Source organism: Miscanthus floridulus, chromosome 7, assembly GCF_019320115.1.
Source record: "Miscanthus floridulus cultivar M001 chromosome 7, ASM1932011v1, whole genome shotgun sequence".
NCBI lineage: Eukaryota > Viridiplantae > Streptophyta > Magnoliopsida > Poales > Poaceae > Miscanthus > Miscanthus floridulus.
Window position 1 is genome coordinate 48521011 of NC_089586.1, and position 19508 is coordinate 48540518.

General features: G+C 55.7%; 1 pseudogene; it reads left to right on the forward strand.

Moving 5' to 3' along the window:
- Positions 1–19508, forward strand: part of LOC136465479 (putative disease resistance protein RGA4) — a 66671-nt pseudogene that overhangs the window by 23280 nt on the left and 23883 nt on the right.

Consider the following 19508-nt stretch of genomic DNA (forward strand, 5'->3'; position numbering starts at 1 on the left):
CTGGTCCGTCCAATCAAATCTGTCAGCCCTGGCAGATATGCAAGGTAGGGGCAAATGTTCTCTCCAGCTGCTGCAATAATAGACTCTATGTTGCACACTCTCTACGATCTGAAGACTGCTCCACTATTGAGATAGGCATTATAGAAGTCCTCCTACAAGGGTGTATAGAATCCCTCTGATGCTCTCTCATCCCGCCTAGGTGGAAACCACACCTCAAAGTCCATGAACCTCAGCTGCTGCACCTGCTTGGCCATGGCGGCTCTCAAGTCAAGATGGGTCACTAGAGACGGACCCTGTGGTCGAGGCGGTGGACGAGAACCCCTACGCTGAGTGGCTGGCCTCGGTGAAACTGGGACACGAGTACGACTAGAGTGGCATAACTATGGCTATGGTGCCGGCTCTGTCTCCTCGGCCTACTTGACCTGCTCACCCTCCTAAGACTGTTGTGCTGGCTATGGCTCCTGAGTCTGCTGAGCTGGCTGTAGCTCCTTAGTCTGCTGAGCTGGCTAAGGCTCCTGAGTCTACTGAGCTAGCTGAGCCTGCTGCTGTGGCTCCCCCTGTGACTGAACCTCATCAATGTCAACACACCATCCACCAATCATGAGAGTCCCAGCTAGACCACCATGAAGGCGCTCAACTCGCTGAAGTGAAGTCATCGCCTCTGGTGAAAGCGGATCAGCAATCCGGACTCCACTGCGAGCACCTCCTCTCTCGGCACGCTCTACGGCCTCAGCAACTTGAACCTCATCAATGGCAACATGCCGTCCACCAATCATGAGAGTCCCAGCTGGACCACCATGAAGGCGCTCAACTCGCTGAAGTGAAGCCATCGCCTTTGGTGAAAGCGGATCAGCAATCTGGACTCCACTATGAGCACCTCCTCTCTCGGCACGCTCTGTGGCCTCATCAACTACGGCGGCTCTCGCTGTATCTACATCTGGATACTTGCGCTTCCTTATTGCCAACTTCTTGGTCACCTTCCCTTTTGGTTCTATGGGCTGGCGAGGTGGGGGCCTCGGATCCTTGTCACTAGGACCACCTCCGACATTCTTCGTACGAGCCATCTGAAGGATCAAAGAAGAAACAACTGCCCCTGACAAAGATCAACTGACACTTTTGAGGCTTGGCCTCGTTCTGTACTCACGAGCTTGGCCCCGAGTTAACTGACAACTACAATGGACACCAAAATGGCACCGACTCACTGCACGATGGAATAGATAGGATATACAAATAAATACAATATATCTAAAGATGTGAAACCCTAGGAAGCAAGCAATTTAGATACAAAATTGAAATGACTGGCTTGCTACTTGATGAACCAGCGATCCGAAGAAAAAGAAGTGACACGCGAGGAACCACCGAAAGATCCAGGGTTGCTGGTCGGCGAGGATCTGCAATGCGATGCGGTGAATCGATGGCCGAGGGTTCGCTGTGCTGAAGTTGGGGCAGCTAGGGTTTCGGAGTTAGGGCTTTACCGGCGCTGGATGTGATGGCATTGCTATTGTGGAGGCATGGCGGCTCAGGCAAGGCACAGCATGGTGGCGCGCGGTGCAGCAGGGGAGCCCTCAGGTGGCGCTGGTGCGGCTCAGGTGGCATGGCGACGTGTGGGCAGTGGAGGCACTGGCAGGCACGAGCTTGCGGTGGCTCGGGGAGGCGCTGTGGGCGATGGCACAAGGAGCGGTGTGGCTATGCGGAGAGCAGGGCAGGAGTGGCGGCGACGCACGGTGTGGTGGTGTGGCGCTCGGGCGAATGGAGCACAGCGTGGGACTGTGGCGATGAAGGAGAGCTCGGTGGTGGTGGCTAGGGCATGGCTAGTGTGGTGGCTCAGCGATGACGGCGGCTAGGGTTAGGTGCGGATGCTATGGATTGAACCCCATGCGAATAAATGGAGGTCCCCAACCGTAACAGAAAAGGAAACAGAGAAAGAAACCTGATGCCGCACGTTATCTACTAACCGGACGCTCCGGTGGCAGCGACCGGATGCTGCCACCTAGCGTTTGGTCGATTCTAGGGAGGTCCAATTCCTCTGGAATCATGACCGGACGCATCCGGTGGACACCGACCGGACGCAGCCAGAGTCTAGTCAATACAACCTTCGTCTTCTTCCACACGATTGGACGCTGAAAACCTTCTGACCGGACGCTAAAACGTAGAGTCCGGTCACTCCTTCGCAGCAAGTTCACCTCCTGTGAACTGACCGGATGCTGGAGCACAGAGTCCGGTGCAACGTTCGGTCACTCTTTCTTCAGCGAATCTTCAAAGACCTTCATGCTGCATGTTCCCAATCAAGTCCCAACTTGAATAAGATCCAAATAAACACCAATTGGGACTGATATGAGTGACCTCTCTCAAACCCTCAAGTTTTTCAAGATATTTTGCCTTAGGCTATAATTCTTTTTAAGAAAATAGGCAATAAGAGGGCAATTTGAAGACGAACGACAAACAACAATCATGCAAATGCAATGCAATACTTGAAAGTAAATCTAGTTGCTTGTCAAGTTTGATCTAAGGTTAAGCTTCTTCACACGCTTTTTGGCGGTTATCTTAACCATGTTAGACAAGCCCTATATGCATTATGAAACATTAAACATGTTGTATATTACAATGTAATGCAAGGGACAACACAAGCTCAATTTTTAGTGAAGTTACTAAAATCAAGCACATTGAGCTCATTCCGCAATCTACAAAATGTTGCCTCATCTAGCGGTTTAGTGAAGATATCCGCCAATTGATCCTCGGTCCTTACACCTTCTAGTGATATATCATTTTTAGCAATATGATCTCTAAGAAAGTGATGGCAGATATCTATGTGCTTGGTGCGAGAGTGTTGAACCGGATTATTTGCAAGTTTTACCGCACTTTTCATTGTCGCACAAAAGAGATACTTTATCTAGAACTACACCATAGTCTAGCAAAGTTTGTTTCATGTAAAGTATTTGTGCACAACAAGCACCCGCGGCAATGTATTCCGCTTCGGCGGTGGACAAAGCCACACTATTTTGCTTCTTGGAGGACAAGACACAAGTGATCTACCAAGCAAATGGCACCCTCCAGATGTGCTCTTTCTATCAACTTTGCAACCGGCATAATCCGAATCGGAATAGCCAACCAATTCAAATATAGCTCCTTTGGGATACCAAAGGCCAATGCTTGGTATGTGCTTAAGATACCTAAGGATTCTTTTTACGGCAATTAAATGAGTTTCCTTAGGATTAGCTTGAAATCTAGCACACATACACACAATAAACATGATGTCGGGCCTAGATGCGGTCAAATATAACAAGCTACCAATCATAGAGCGGTAGAGAGTTTGATCAACAGGGTTACCTCCCTCATCTAGGTCGAGATGTCCATTAGTTGGCATTGGTGTCTTGATTGGCTTACATTCATCCATCTTGAATCTCTTGAGAAGATCATTAGTATATTTCTCTTGAGAGATGAAAATCCCTTCTCTCATTTGCTTGACTTGAAAACCAAGAAAGAATGTAAGCTCTCCAATCATTGACATCTCGAACTCTTTCGACATCAATTCACCAAACTCTTTGCATGAATCTTCATTTGATGATCCAAAGATGATATCATCAACATACACTTGACAAATGAAGATATGCACATCAAGCTTCTTGGTGAATAGTGTGGTGTCGACCTTCCCAATAGTGAAGCCCTTCTCAATGAGAAAGTCCCAAAGGCGCTCATACCATGCTCTTGGGGCTTGCTTAAGCCCATATAGTGCCTTGGACAACCTATAAACATGATTAGGATATCTAGGGTCTTCAAACCCGGGAGGTTGATAAACATAGACTAGTTCATTAATAAAGCCATTTAAAATGCACTTTTCACATCTATTTGATAAAGTTTTATTTCATGATGTGATGCATATGCAAGGAGGATACGGATGGCTTCTAATCTTGCAACCGGGGCAAAGGTCTCTCCAAAATCCAAACCTTCAACTTGAGAGAACCCCTTTGCAACTAGTCTTGCCTTGTTCCTCACAACAACATCTTGATCATCTTGCTTGTTTCGGAACACCCACTTTGTTCCAATGACTCTTGCACCTTTTGGCCGCTCTTCAAGAGTCCAAACAGGTGAAGTTGTTTAACTCTTCATGCATGGCATTTATCCAATCCGGATGTTGAAGAGCTTCTTCTATCTTAGTAGGCTCAAAGCAAGAGACAAAAGAGTGATGAGCAATAAATGAAGCAAGTTTTTAAGATCGAGTCATTACAACCTTTGATGGACTCCCTATGATGAGATCTTGTGGATGGTCTTGAAGTAGAGGTGTATTTCTTCTATTGACCACTTGAGGGGGAGGTTGTGGAGCATCAACATCTTGTGCTTGTACCACCATTTGTTCATGGGAGATATGAGTATCTTCATTTTCTACTCTCCCATCTTTTTCACCATCTTGTGGCACACTTGATGAAGAAGGTGGATCAATCACTTGTACATCATCTTTATGCTTGATGTCTCCAACCGGAATGTTCTTCATAGCCTCCCTCAATGGTTCATCACCTACATCATCAAGATTCTCATGTGCTCATTGGGAGCCGTTAGATTCATCAAATTCCACATCATATATTTCTTCAACTAAGCCGGTGGCATGATTAAATAGTCTATATGCTTTGGACTTCGATGAGTAGCCAACAAGAAAACCAATATCACAACGTCTTTGAAACTTCTCTAGGTGTTGCCGCTTCTTGTAGATGTAGCATTTGCAACTAAACACCCTAAAGAAGGAGACGTCCGGCTTCTTCCCATTGAGCAACTCATAAGGTGTCTTGCCAAGGAACTTTTGAAGGAATAGGCGGTTTGATGCATAGCATGCGGTGTTGATTGCTTCCACCCATAGAGCTTCGGGGGTGTTGTACTCATCAAGCATTGTTCTTGCAAGAGTGATCAATGTCCGGTTCTTCCTCTCAACTACACCATTTTGTTGAGGAGTATATGTTGCGGAGACCTCATGTTTGATTCCAACTTCATCACAATAAGCTTCTATGTTTGTGTTGTCAAACTCCTTCCCATTGTCACTTCTTATCTTCTTGAGCTTCACTTCAAATTCATTTTGTGCTCTCTTGGCAAACTTCTTGAAGCAAGATGCAACTACAGATTTGTCATGAAGGAAGAATACCCATGTATACCTTGAATAATCATCAATGATCACAAGACAATAGAGATTTCCTCCCAAACTCTTGTATGTTGTTGGTCCAAATAAATCCATGTGAAGGAGTTCTAGCACTCTTGCGGTTGACATGAAAGCTTTTGTTGGATGGTGTCGGTGTTTCAGACCGGGGGGTCCTCAACCAACCAGTGAATTTGAACTACGTGTTTCCAATCCCGGATGGTGATGCAAAGAGACACAAAGCTTATACTGGTTCGGGCAATTCGTGCCCTACGTCCAGTCTGAGAGATTGATCTTGTATTCCTTGCACCGAAGTGCTTGTAGTAGGGGGTTACAAGCTAGGTGAGAGAGGGAGCCAGTCCCAGGTCTCGGTGAGGTGTGATGTGGGCTGCTTGAGACGTTGCTCTCAGGCGGTAGGGAAATGTGTGTGTTACAGGGTGTTGTTCTTCGTGAGTGCCTGTCCCCCCAAAATAGCCCAAGTCCTTTCCTTTTATAGTTTGAAGGGAGGACAAGGGTAGTACATGAGCTAACTGTACGGCGTCGTGCAAACAGAGGCGGCGTGTCCGAGCCCTGTGGCCTGTTCCTATGGCGGCGTAGTCATCGGAGTGGTTCGTCCTTGGGGCACTAGGGCGGCGTGCTGGTCACATCCGATCCTGTGCATCATGGGAGCTCCAGGGTTGCCTTAGAGTGGGTGCGACGGTCAGTGTGCGAGTTGCTGTGGACTGACTATGCGCGAGGCCGAGGCTCGATCGGTGCTGAGGTTGCATCGCAGTGGGGGTCTCGACAGACACGAATCCCGAGATAGCCGAGACCCTGGTGCATAGTGCCGAGGCCTAGAGAGAGCGGTTGATCTGGTGTGCTGGCTCAGAGGCGGTGATGACCCGGGCCAGGCTGTCTGTGTCGTGTTGTTTTCAAGGCAGGGATCGCGGGGCACAGTGTAGTGCGGGCGCTGATCGTGGGCACAACGTCAGAATACAGTGACTGGTAATCCCCGCCATGCCCTGTCTCAGCTGGTATGGTGCTGATGCGACCTCACATCCCATCGGCCACTCCGCGGTGTCGAGCCATCGTCCGGCTGAGATTGCGGGAGTGGTTGACGTATTAATGGGACATGACGTGCTGTCAGGAAGATCGGTCGAGGTGGGGGCGACTGGCTATGGACAAGCCAGCCTCGAGCGATACGGAGAATGAGGCCTCGCGCGAGATGGAGATTGGGCTCCTTGCCGAGGCCTTCCGTGAGAGGCCTCGCACGAGGCGGAAATTGTGTCAGGATGCCTAGACCTCCCGTGAGAGGCCTGAGGCGATGCGGAGAGCCGGGTGGGCTCGGATGGGGCTGGTTATGAGCCCATGGCTTACCCTCTAACTTTGCCATTGATGGGACTTTAGTGCCTCTTTTGCTATACGCTTGGGGTACCCCATTTTATGGTACCCGACAGTAGCCCCCGAGCCTCAGGGAGGGTGAGTGCATTCTCCCTGAGGGTTTATCGAGACTTGGTTTGCAGTCGCTCCCGTAGGGATTGTGTTTTGTTTCTTGAGGTTTTGGTGGTTGCACGCGAGCGCACCCGTCGGGTGTAGCCCCCGAGGCCCTAGAGGAGTGGAGTTACTCCTCTAGGGGCTTTTTTTGTTTTTGTGTTTGAGTGAGGAGTTTTTATCGTATTTGCCGAGCCCACAAGTGCGAGTTCGGGTCGCGGGGGTCTCGGCGAGGTTGCAGGAAGAGCCCTCTAGCCTTCGCATGGAGCGAGAGGTCTGTTAGGGGTTCCCCTGGCTTTTGGTATGACCCTCACGCTTCCTTTTCGCTCAGAAGGAGGGGTGGACTGTGCCAGGCTACCCTCGATGGGCACAAGCGTCGACACTTCCGGTGAGCTGTTATCGGGTGAGTCCGAGTGGAGGCCTGTGCCCCATTCGCTAGGGGACGGCTAGCGGTCCAGAGACGCACTCCAAGAGTACCAAAGGGTTTCTCTAGTGGATGCCGAGGCCGTTCGCTGGGCCTCGGTGGCTCGGTGCCTCCCTATGGTGGGATCCCATTTGGAGACTTCCCTGCCGGTCTCGGACACGACTTAGGATGCCCCAAGCGATTGTTCGCTCGGGCCTCGGCCATTCGTAGGCTCGCCCCAAAGTCGTCCCTGACTCTGTTGCCCTAGGGCGGCTATCGAAACCTCTAGGGGCCCAGCCTTCAAACCCCTAGACCGTAACGGGCTCAGTGCCCTTTATCGTATTTGTAACGAAACTTCTAGCGCGGACTTAGATCGTTTGTCATTGTCTAGGGTGCAGGAGGAGCCCTCGAGCCGCCGCCTGGAGCAAGAGGGCGGTCAGGGGTCCCCTGGCTTTTTTATTCGACCCTCACATATCCTTTTCGTTTGGACGGAGGGTTTGTTTGCCGAGCCCATTCGGGTGCGAGCCAGAGCCGCTGGGTCTTGACAGGGTTGCAGGAAGAGCCTCCTAGCCTCTGCACGGGGCGAGAGGGCCATCGGGAGCTCCCCTACCTTTTTATACGCCCCTCACGCTTGAGGGTTTGTTTGCCGAGGCCCCTTTGGGTGTGAGCCTTGGTCGCGGGGTCTCGGCGAGGTTGCAGGGAGGGCTCCCTAGCCTCCGCATAGAGCAGAGGGCCGTCAGGAGCTCCCCTGGCTTTTTGTACGACCCTCGCGCTTCCTTTTTGCTCGGAAGGAGGGGTTGTTTTGCCGAGCCCCCTCGAGTGCGAACCGGGGTCGCTAGGTCTCGGCAAGATTGCAGGAAGAGACCCCTAGCCTCTGCACGGGGCGAGAGGTCCGTCGGGGGTTCCCCTAACTTTTTTGTACGACCCTCATGCTTCCTTTTTGCTCGGAAGGAGGGGTGGAATGTGCCAGGCTACCCTCGGTGGGCATGAGTGTTGGCACTTCCGGTGAGCTGTTATCGGGTAAGTCCGAGTGGAGGCCCATGCCCTGTTCGCTAGGGGACAGCTAGCGGTCCAGAGACGCACTCCAAGAGTACCAGAGGGTTTCTCTAGTGGGTGCCAAGGCCGTTCGCTGGGCCTCGGTGGCTCGGTGCCTCCCTACGGTGGGATCCCATTCAGAGACCTTCCTGCCAGTCTCGGACACGACTTAGGGCGTCCCAAGCGTTTCGCTTGCTTGGGCCTCAGCCCCGTATAGGCTCGCCCGTGGTCATCCCTAACTCTGTTGTCTTGGGGCGGCTGTCAAAACCCCTTGGGGCCCAGCCTTCGAACCCCTAGACCGTAATAGGCTCAGGGCCTGGTTCCTTCATCTGAAAGGAATAGGCCGAGGGGAATATCTTCCCCATTGGCTCGGCAACGGGTGGCGCGCCTTTTGAGGCAGTTTCCTAGGGAGGCGAAATGACGCCTGCTGCCATAGTGGCCGAGCGTGACGTGGTGGATGGGACATAATTGTTCCCGCAATTAATGAGAAAGAAGTGGGCGCGTGGGCGGCAAAATCGGCTCGTGGTTAACTGCGCCGGATTGGGGGGAAACTTCCCTGATTTCATCGCCTGTTTGTTTCGCCTCCCCCCTACATAAATACTCGAAGAGTCTCGCCCCTCCTCACCTTACCTTGCCTGCGTTGGCTCTGCCTCCATCGAGCCGTCGCTAGAGCAGCGGGTGCCGGGAAGAAGAAGGGAGAAGAGCGAGCCAGGGAGAAAGCGAGAAAAAGCGAGAGCGTGGGAGAGAGAGAAAAACTCACCGCTGCCTCTGATCCTTCCATCACGCTCATGGCCAGCGACATCATTGTTGTCGAGGCGGACCCCTGGGATCCTTCCGATGTCACCGTGGAGACGCTCTAATCGCTCGTCGATGGCGGACTCCTTCGTCCGGTGACAGACCCCAACAGGCCAGAGTGGATCGCTCCGTACGGCAAGCCAGAGCCGAGGCCTCACGACGGCTATGTCGTGAGCTTCGTCTCCTTCCACGAGTGCGGCCTCGGTGTCTCGGCGGATCGGTTCATGCGGGCGCTCCCGCACTACTATGGCGTGGAGCTCCACAACTTCAACCCCAACTCCATCGCACAGGCGGCCATCTTCGTTGCCGTCTACGAGGGGTACTTAGGGATTGCTCCCCATTAGCAGTTGTGGCTCCATCTATTCCGGGTGGGGCACACCACTAAGCCGACGGGCACGTTGGGTACGAGGAAAGTGATGAGGGCCGGCGGCTGCACTCTCCAGGTGCGCCAAGACCGCCAGCATCTCTACATCCCGGCCCAGCTCGCGTCATCCAATCACCGGTGGTACACAAGTTGGTTCTACCTTCGTAACGACGATGGAGGACTTCCCCCCTACACTGGGCGGATTGTGGGGAGCTGCCCGGAGAGATGGAAGTACGGCGTCCCGAAGGACGACCAGCCCAAGCTGCAGCCGCTTCTAGAGGGGTTGGAAAGGCTACAGGGCCGTGGCCTTACTGTGGCTGTGGTCGTGGCTACCTTCCACCATCGGAGGGTGCTGCCGCTGATGGCTCGGCGGCGGCGGCTGTTTGAGATGAAGCCGGGTGAGCCCATTGAGGGCATCCGGATGTCCTCCTCCGCCCTTTCCGACGAGGAAATTGTTCGTTGGGTGGGGGAGACGGTAGAGGCGAAGTTGAGGGGTGGCAACTTGACCCCCATCGCGATGCAACCGTCGCGGCGGTTCCTCTCGCTGGTAAGTTGTGTGCCGCTGTAGCCCCCGAGCCTCCTCCGTTTCCCCTTACCTCTTGTTCCCTTATGCGCGTTCATCGTTCCTGCAGGGGATGAGGGATGTGCGCTCCTCTCTGCCACCCGTTCCTGAGGACGCGAGGTGGCGGGCGATCAACCGGGCGCACGCCGACGCACAGAAAAAATGGAAAGACGCCAAGGCGGCGAAGCGCACAAAGAAGATCCTCGCGCGCGAGGAGGTAGACAAGCGCCGCCGTCAACAGAGGAAGGATGGCCTCCCGTTGGAGGAATCCCTGTCACCGTCGCTATCGACAGAGGCCTCGGACGGGGATGACGAGGGCGAGGTGGGGTGAGGTCCCCTGGACCATCTCCCTGATGTAGTGGAGGTGGTACCTAGGGCGTCGGCAAGCAGCCCAGCGCTCCCGGGAGGAGGAGGAGGAGTGGACCCGGGGTCGGCGATTGCCCGCTCCGGGGCCGAGGCCGACATGCCTGGGGCGTGGGCATTGGGCAAGCGCGCCGTCAGCCCGGTGGGCTCGACGGCGGTGGTGGAACAAGTGGCGGCGGAGGCGACGCAACCGCCCCCGTAGAGGACCGACGGGGCACCGGGGTCCTTTGAGGACCGGCCGACGCCGATGGACACGGAGGCGATGCCTCTGCCGCCGCCACCGCCTTTGTGGACGAGGGTCGCCGTGGCGAAGCGGTTGCTGCCCCGTTCAAGGTAGGTGTATTTTTGGTGGGGTCGTAGTACCTTCCGTTCACTCTTTGGTCTCATGCTGACCCTGTAGGTGATTTTTCCTTAGTCAGAAGCGGCCTGCGGATGAGCTTCCCTTGGCGCCCCTTAAGGCGCTCAAGGCGAGCCCCGGCTCCTCCGCCCATTGGGTGGCGGAGGCACAAGCCGCTATACAACGCGGCGCGGCGTCGGCGAGGGCCGACCCGAAGGAGCCGGCCACCCAAGGAGGGGCTGCCGAGGCGACCCCGACACAGACAGGGGAGGGAGTGCTTTCGCCCCGCGAGGGCAAGGCTCACGAGTCGGATGGGGCCGGGGTGCCCTTGGTTGTCGAGGCCCCCGGGGTCTCCGAGGCTGAGGTGACGGAGGCCGGGGCGCCCAAGACCGCTGAGACCGCAGCGGCGGAGGTCGGTGTTTCTACGACCATCGAGGCCACGATGGTGGAGGCCGGAGCCCCCGAGACCGTCGAGGCCATAATTGTGGAGGCTGGAGCCCCCAAGATTGCCAAGGCCAATGTGATGGCGGCGAGGCCATCTATCCAGGAGGCGGAGATGAAGGCGGCGGAGGCCTTGGTGGCGCCCTTGGTTCAGGGCCCGCCGTTGTTACGAGAGAGCGCCCGAGAGGCGGAGGTCTATCCGATCTCCTCCGACGATACTTCCCGGGCGTGGGAGGCGGTCGACGCCGAGGAGACCGGCGCCGTGGAACAGCCGGCTCCGATCTTGGGTGAGGGAAGCTCGGCCCTCATGCGGGCGCGACCTGAGCCTCACGGGTGGGATCACCTGCGGGTACTGTGGCGGAGCCGGGACGACCCTGAGGGGGAGCCTCTATTCACCCTCGAGGACACAACCGAGGGCAGGCGCTGGGGCACCTTCGATCAATACCACCAGCTGGCAGAGCGGTCACTATGGACGGCGTTGTCCGTGGTGGCCGACGAACTGCCCAGAGTCGCCTAGGTTCGCGTTTTCTTTTCTCGCGCGACGTTGTTTTTTCTGAGTTTTGTTGCAATCAATGACCCCTATTCTGCTTCCCTAGGAGCTCGAGACCTGGTCCCTTGGGAAGTCGGTCTTTCTCCGACGAGAGAGGGACATCTGGGACTAGCTCCAGCGGCAAAAGGGCCTGCTTGCGGGTGCCAACGAGCTCCTGGCGGCGCGGAGCGCGGAGGTGGAGGACCTCCGCCTTCATTGTGCCGACGTGAAGGTCAAGGTGGCCACGGCCTAGGAACAGCTTGCCCCTCTGGCGGTGCGGGTCAAGGAGTTGGAGGAGGAGCTCGCCCGCGCGGCCAGTGATCGGGATGCCTTCAGGGCTCAAGCCGTTGAAGCTACGGCCTCGGCCACCGCTCTCGCGGGGCAGCTAGGGGCAGAACAGAATGCGCACCAGCTGACGAAAGGTGCCTTAGATGAGGCTCTTGCTGCAGCTGAGGCCTCGCAAACCGAGGCTGTGGTTTGGAGGGGGACAGTCGAGGGTGAGTTTTAGTCCCCTTGTCTTGTTTTCTTTTCCTTATGTTCGCTCCCTAACTTCCTTGTGTGACACAGAGCTGGGGAGTGAAGCTTCTAGGGCGGCCGAGGCTTCTCGGGTCGAGGCCCAGTGCTTGAAGGAGAAGGCCGAGGCTTCCCGGGCCGAGGCCCTATGCTGGAAGGAGAAAGCCGAGGCCTATCAGGTCGAGACCCGACGCTGGGAGCAGAAGGCCAAGGGTGAGTTCCGTGGGCTTCCACCCCTAATTTTGGTTGTTTTTTCCCTCGCTCAACCTCATTCCGCTTTCTGTGGTGCAGAGTCAGAGGTGAAGGTTACTCGGGCAGCTGAGGCTTCCAGCATGGTGCAGACGGTGCTCGAGACCAAGATCGGGGAGCACGAGGCGCTGAAACGTGCCGCCCTTTCCGCCTGCGAGGCCTTGGAGGTCGAAGGGGTTTAGTCAGGCAGCTCCCTTGGGAGCCGTTTGATCACGCTGAGCAGCCAGATGCACGAGTGGCTCCGAGGAGCACTGCACACGGGTGTCAAGCGCGCGTTGGCTGTCATCTCCTCTCACTATGTTGGCGTCGACCTCCCGGCCATCAGTGATGGCTATGTACTGCCTGATGATGACGAGGAGGCCGACGCGGCGGTCACGAAGCTGATGGAGGCAGCGGAAGGCCCTGGCATGATGTTGGCGATGCTCTTCGAAGAGGAGGTGGTCCCTCCCCTACCATCTGCCGATGCTGGAGACCCTGAGCCTTGACCTGGGCCCAAGGGGCCATGTAAAAATAGAGTAGGAATTATCTTTGCATCGTAACGCTTGTGGCCGTCGAGGCCTTTCTTTTTGAAGTATTTGTGTTTCTTAGTTGTTTTTCTCGTGTTTCCGAGCCTCTACCCTCTGTTGCTTCTGATCATATTTCTTTTGCAAAACGCCTCCTTGGAGCCTAAGCCGTCCCTTGGGCGAGAGGTAGTGAGGGAGTGCCGTAGCCCGGAGGCGTAGGCCATCTTGTGACTCTACCGGCCTCTTGCTTAGGAAACATACTTTGGTCCGAGGGGTTTTTACATCCGATTCGTCAGAGCGTGCGTGGGACTTAGGGGGAGTCCCCCATTTAGCCCCCAAGGGAGGCTTGGTTCTGCCGAGGCAGAGCCGAGTCTCCCTTACCGTGTTATTGTATTGCCGAGACCCACAATGGGCTTGGGGGGTTTCTCGAAAAATTAGACCAACTAAAGAACACTTTTTAATTGTATTCCGAGAAACAACATATACAATGCTTGGAAATTTAAGGATAAAAGCGACGTAGTTGTTCTATGTTCCAAGCGTTGGTGAAGATTTTGCCCTTCTCGTTGGCCAGCTTGTAGGTCCCGGGCTTCAGTACTTGGGCGATGATGTACGGTCCTTCCCATGGTGGGGTCAGCTTGTGGCGGCCCTTGTTGCTCTGTGCTAGCCTCAACACCAAGTCGCCTACCTTCAAGTCTCGGCTTCGGACGCGCCAGGCCTGATAGCGCCGTAGGGTCTGCTGGTATTTAGCCGAGTGTAGTAGCGCGATGTCTCGGGCTTACTCTAGTTGATCGAGGGCGTCCTCTCGGGTGGTGCGGTTACTTTGTTCGTTATAGGCTTGTAGCCTTGGGGAACCATATTCCAAGTCAGTGGGGAGGATGGCCTCGGCCCCATAGACTAGGAAGAAAGGCATGAACTCCGTGGCTCGGCTTGGAGTGTTCCTCAGGCTCTAGATGACCGATGGGAGTTCGGCGAGCCATTTCTTGTCAAACTTTTTCAACCGGTTGTAAATTATTGGCTTGAGGCCTTGTAGGATCATGTCGTTGGCATGTTCTACTTGGCTGTTGGTCCTTGGGTGTCCTACGGCTGACCAGGCCACACGGATGTGGTGGTCGTCGCAAAACGTCAGGAACTTTTTGCCGGTGAACTGTGTCCCGTTGTCGGTGATGATGGTGTTAGGAACCCCAAACCTGTGGATAATGTCAGTGAAGAATAGCACTGCCTGCTCAGATTTGATTCGATTGATCGAACGAGCCTCGATCCATTTGGAGAACTTGTCGATTGATACCAGTAGAAGCATTTAGCCTCCGGGGGCCTTTTGTAGAGGCCCGACCATGTCGAGCCCCCATACGGCAAACGGCCACATGATGGGGATGGTTTGGAGGGCCAGGGCCGGAAGATGTGTTTGTCGAGCATAGTACTGACATCCTTCGCAGGAGCGTACTAGCTTGGTGGCGTCGGCGACCGCCGTTGGCCAGTAAAACCCTTGGCGGAAAGCATTTCCTATGAGCGTCCGAGGCGCCGCATGGTGCCCGCAGGCACCTGCATGCAAGTCCCAAAGCAGGGCTCGGCCCGCCTCAGTAGTGATACATCGTTGGAGGACAAAGGACGTAAGTCTTGGCTCGGCGCGCAAGCTGTTGGGCTTCGGCCCTGTCGCTAGGAAGCTCCCCCTGATCAAGCCAACCGAGGAACGGGATTCGCCAATCCACGTCCTGGTCGGTCTGCAGAGGCTCGGTGTTGACTTCCATGACCTCGAGCTCGGTCGAGGGGGTCTCGGCAGTAGAGGGGGCGTCGAGCCCCGCCGTGGTTTCCACAGGTGGGCCCTTCTCTATTACCAGGGTGTGGTCAATGGAAGGTTTGTGAAGGTCCCTGGCAAATACGTTCGGGGGACCGGAGCCCGTGCCGAGGCCATCCTTGCCAGTTCGTCGGCGGCCTCATTGTACTTCCACGCGATGTGGTTTGGTTTGAGACCGTCGAACTTGTCTTCTAGGCGACCAACCAACTTGCAGTAAGCCTCCATTTTGGGGTCGAGGCAATTTGACTCCTTCATGACTTGATCGACGACGAGCTACGAGTCGCCCCGGACATCGAGACGCCGTACCCCAAGTTCGATGGCGACTTACAAGCCATTGACGAGGGCCTCATACTCGGCCACGTTGTTGGAGGCGGCGAAGTGGAGCCGCACCATGTAGCGCATGTGTACTCCGAGGGGCGAGACGAAGAGGAGTCCCGCGCCTGCCCCGATCTTCATCAGAGACCCATCGAAGTACATGGTCCAGCATTCTGTCCGAACTTGGGCAGGTGGTAGATGGGTGTCGGTCCATTCAGCCACAAAATCGGCCAAGACCTGAGACTTAATCGCTTTTCGAGGCACAAAAGTCAAGGTTTCCCCCATAAGCTCGACGGCCCACTTGGCTATCCTGCCTGAGGCCTCCCGGTTATGGACTATCTCTCCCAAGGGGAAAGACGATACCACGGTCACTGGGTGAGACTCGAAGTAGTGACACAGCTTGCGTCGGGCCAGGACTATGGCGTAGACCAGCTTCTGGATGTGGGGGTAACGCGTTTTGGTCTCGGAGAGCACTTTGCTGATGAAGTAAACAGGTCGTTGGGTGCGTAGAGCATGCCCCTCTTCCGGCATTTCTACTACTATGGCAGCGCTGACCACTTGGGTCGTTGCGGTGACGTAGAGTAAGAGGGCCTCGTCCCTGGCCGGGGGTACCAGGATGGGAGGATTTGTGAGCAGTGCTTTGAGTCTGTCGAGGGCTTCTTTGGCCTCGGGGGTCCAAGAAAAACGCTCGGATTTTCTCAAGAGTCGGTACAGAGGCAATCCTTTTTCGCTGAGGCGCGAGATGAAGCGGCTCAGGGCCGCAAGGCATCCCATGATCCTTTATACTCCCTTGAGGTCTCTGATTGGTCCCATGCTGGTTATGGCTGAGACCTTCTCTGGGTTGGCTTCAATGCCGCATTCTGAGACTATGAATTCCAAGAGCATGCCTCGGGGGACCCCGAACACACACTTCTCGGGATTGAGCTTGATGCCCTTCTCTCTAAGGCATTTGAAGGCTATCCTCAAGTCGTCGACGAGATCCTCGGCCTTTCTAGTCTTGACCACAATGTCGTCCACATAGGCCTCGACGGTCCGCCCAATGTGGTTGCCGAAGACCTGGGTCATGCACCGCTGGTATGTGGCCCCTGCGTTTCTGAGGCCGAAAGGCATAGTCACGTAGCAGTACATGCCGAATGGGGTGATGAAAGAAGTCATGAGCTGGTTGGACTCTTTCATCTTGATTTGATGGTAACCAGAATACGCATCAAGGAAAGACAGGGTCTTGCACCCAGCAGTGGAGTCAATGATCTGATCGATTCAGGGTAATGGGAAGGGAACTTTTGGACAGACATTGTTCAAACCGGTGTAATCTACACACATCCTCCATTTCCCATTTTTCTTCCTAACTAACACGAGGTTAGCCAACCACTCTGGGTGGGACACTTCCTTGATGAACCCGGCCGCCAAGAGCTTCTGCACCTCCTCACCGATGGCCCTACGCTTTTCCTCGTCGAAGCGGCGCAGGCGTTGCTTCACCGGTCTAGAGCCGGCATGGATATCCAGGGTGTGCTCGGCGACCTCCCTCGGTATGCCCGGCATGTCCAAGGGACTCCATGCGAATATGTCGGCATTCGCATGGAGGAAGTCGACGAGCATGGCTTCCTATTTGATGTCGAGGGTGGCGCTGATCCTCAGCGCTCGGTTGTCGAGGCAGGCGGGGTTGACCGGGACGAGCTTGATGGCCTCCACGGGCTCAAACGTCCCCACGCTACGCTTGGAGTCAGGTGCCTCGCCACTGAATTGGTCGAGGTTGGCGATGAGGGTCTCGGCCTCGGCGAGAGCCTCGGTGTACTCGATGCACTCGACGTCATAGTCGTATGCATGTTCGTACGTGGACTCAATCGTGATGATACCGCTGGGGCCTGGCATCTTGAGCTTGAGGTAGGTATAATTGGGAACTGCCATGAACTTGGCGTAGCATGGTCGCCCCAGGATGGCGTGGTAGGTTCCTCCGAACCCGACCACCTCGAAGGTAAGGACTTCCTTGCGGTAGTTGGAGGGGGTGCCGAAGCAGACGGGAAGGTCGATGCGCCTGAGGGGTCGCGTGTGTTTCCCTGGCACGATGCCGTGGAAGGGTGTGGCGTCGCCTCGAAGCCTCAATCGGTTGATCTCCAAGAGCTCTAGGGTGTTGGCGTATAGGATATTGAGGCCACTGCCTCCGTCCATCAACACCTTGGAGAGTCGGGTGTTGCCGATGATCGGGTCGACAATAACTGGGTACTGCCTAGAATTCGGAACATGGTCGGGGTGGTCATCTCGATCAAAGGTGATCGCCTCCCGAGACCAGTCGAGGTATCGGGGAGTGGCCACCTTGACTGAGAAGACCTCTCGGCGTTCCCTCTTTCACTGCCGTGCCGTAAGGCACGCCGAGGGTCCGCTGAAGATCATGAAGGCGTTGTGTACCTCGAGGAACCCGTCGTCCTTGTCATCGTCCCGGTCGCCGGCGTCCTTCTGCTTGGCGTCGTCGTCGGGGGGCCCGAGCCTGGCGTAGTAACGCCGTAGCATGGAGAAATCCTTGAGGGCGTGCTTGACCAGGCCTTGGTGGTAAGGGTAGGGTTTCTTAAGCATGTCGTCAAAGGGTCTAGGGCCCCTAGGGCCTCAGAGATTCTTGCATTTGCGGCAGCGACCATATTGGTCTCGAGGACGGCCCGCTTCCCCTAGTGATCCTTCTTCTTCCTTTTGGGGAGGCGGGGAACCGAGGCCTCGAGGGCCTCATCCCTTCGCTTCCCCTTGGCATCGTCCGTGGGGAAGATGGCCCCTACAGCCTCCTCGCCTGAGGTGAAGTTGGTGGCGATGTCGAGGAGCGCGGCGGCCGATCGCGGCACGTTCCAGCCTAATTCTCGGACCAAGTCTCGGCAAGTGGTGCCAGAGAGAAAGGCCTGGACAATCTCTGAGTCGCCGACACTGGGCAACTCGGTGATTGTTTTGAGAAGCGTCGGATGAAGTCTCGGAGAGACTCGTCTGGTTTCTGGCAACAACTCTTAAGGTCCCAGGAGTTTCCAGGGCGCATGTATGTGCCCTGGAAATTCTCAACGAAGATCCGAACTAAGTCGCGCCAATCGTGGATCTGAGAGGGAGGAAGGTGCTCGAGCCAGGCTCATGCTAAGTCTGATAAGAGCAATGGAAGGTTGTGGATGATGAGCCGATCATCGTCGGCGCCGCCTAGCTGACAAGCCAGGCGGTAATCGATGAGCCAGAGCTCAGGGTTGGTCTCACTGCTATACTTGGTGAGGTTGGCTGGCTAACGAAACCGGGCTAGAAACTGAGCATCGTGGATGGCTCTTGTCAGGTACCTTAGAACAGGGTACCCCAAGCAAACATCAAATGGGTCGCTAAAATCCCATCTAAGAAATAAAGCTAGAAGGTAAGCCATGGGCCCCTCACCTGCCATGATCGAGCCCACTGGGTCCTCCTCCACCTTGCCTCGAGCCTCAAGCAGGAGGTCTCGGCATCCTGGAACAAACTCCGCCTCACGCGAGGCTCCCCAGGGAAGGCCTCGGCAGGGAGCGCCGTCTCCATCTCGCCCGAGGCTCTCCAGGGAAGGCCTCTGCAGGGGGTACATTCTCCGTATCGCATGAGGCGTCTCGCGCAAGGCCTCGGCAAGGAGCCCGATCTCCGTCTCGCGCGAGGCCTCAATCTCCGTGTCGCTCGAGGCCGGGTCACCCGTAGCCCGTCACCCCCCGCCTCGACCGACCCTCCAGACAACGCGTCATGTCCCATTAATGCTTCAACCACTCCTGCAATCTCAGCCGGACGACGGCTGAACGCCACAGAATGGCCGACGCGACCCGAGGTTGCATCAGCGCCATACCGGCCGGGACAGGGCACGGCGGGGATTACCAGCCACTGTGTCCTAACGCTGTGTCCACGATCAGCGCCATACCGGCTTGGACAGGGTACGGCGGGGATTACCGGCCACTGTGTCCTAATGCTGTACCCATGATCAGCCGCCCACTCGAGGCCTCGGCACTGTACACCAAGGTCTTGGCTATCTTGGGGTTCGTGCCTGCCGAGACCCCTCCACCATGGTGCAGCCTCGACACTGACCAAGTCTCGGCCTCGCGCATAGTCCGTCCACAGTGGCTTGCACGTTCACCGCCACACCCACTCTGAGGCAGTCCCGGGGCTCCCACGACGCACAGGATCTGATGGGACGGCCACGCCATCCTAGTGCTCCAAGGACGGACCACTCCGATGACTACGCCGCCACAGGAACAGGCTACAGGGCCCGGACACACCGCCTCTGTTCACACGACGCCGTATAGTTAGCTCATGTACCAGTCCTAGTCCTCCCTTCATGCTATAAAAGGAGAGGACTTGGGCTGTTTTAGAAAAGAGGAAGAAGAACACCTTGTAACACACACACACACACATCCCTGCCGCCTGAGAGCAACGTCTCAAGCGGCCCGCACGACACCCTGCCGAGACCTGGGACCAGCTCCCTCTCTCCTTTAGCTTGTAACCCCCTACTACGAGCACCTCAGTGCAAGGAATACAAGATCGAATCTCTCAGACTGGACATAGGGCCTCGATTGCCTGAACCAGTATAAACCTTGTGTCTCTTTGCATCACCATCCGGAATCGGGAGCACGCAGAACAAATTCACTGGTTGGTTGAGGACCCCCCGGTCCTAAACACCGACAGTTAGGCGCGCCAGGTAGGGGGCGCTGCTGTGTCGGTTTCGTCATCCCAGCAGGTTCTGGATGGCAGACCCCGTA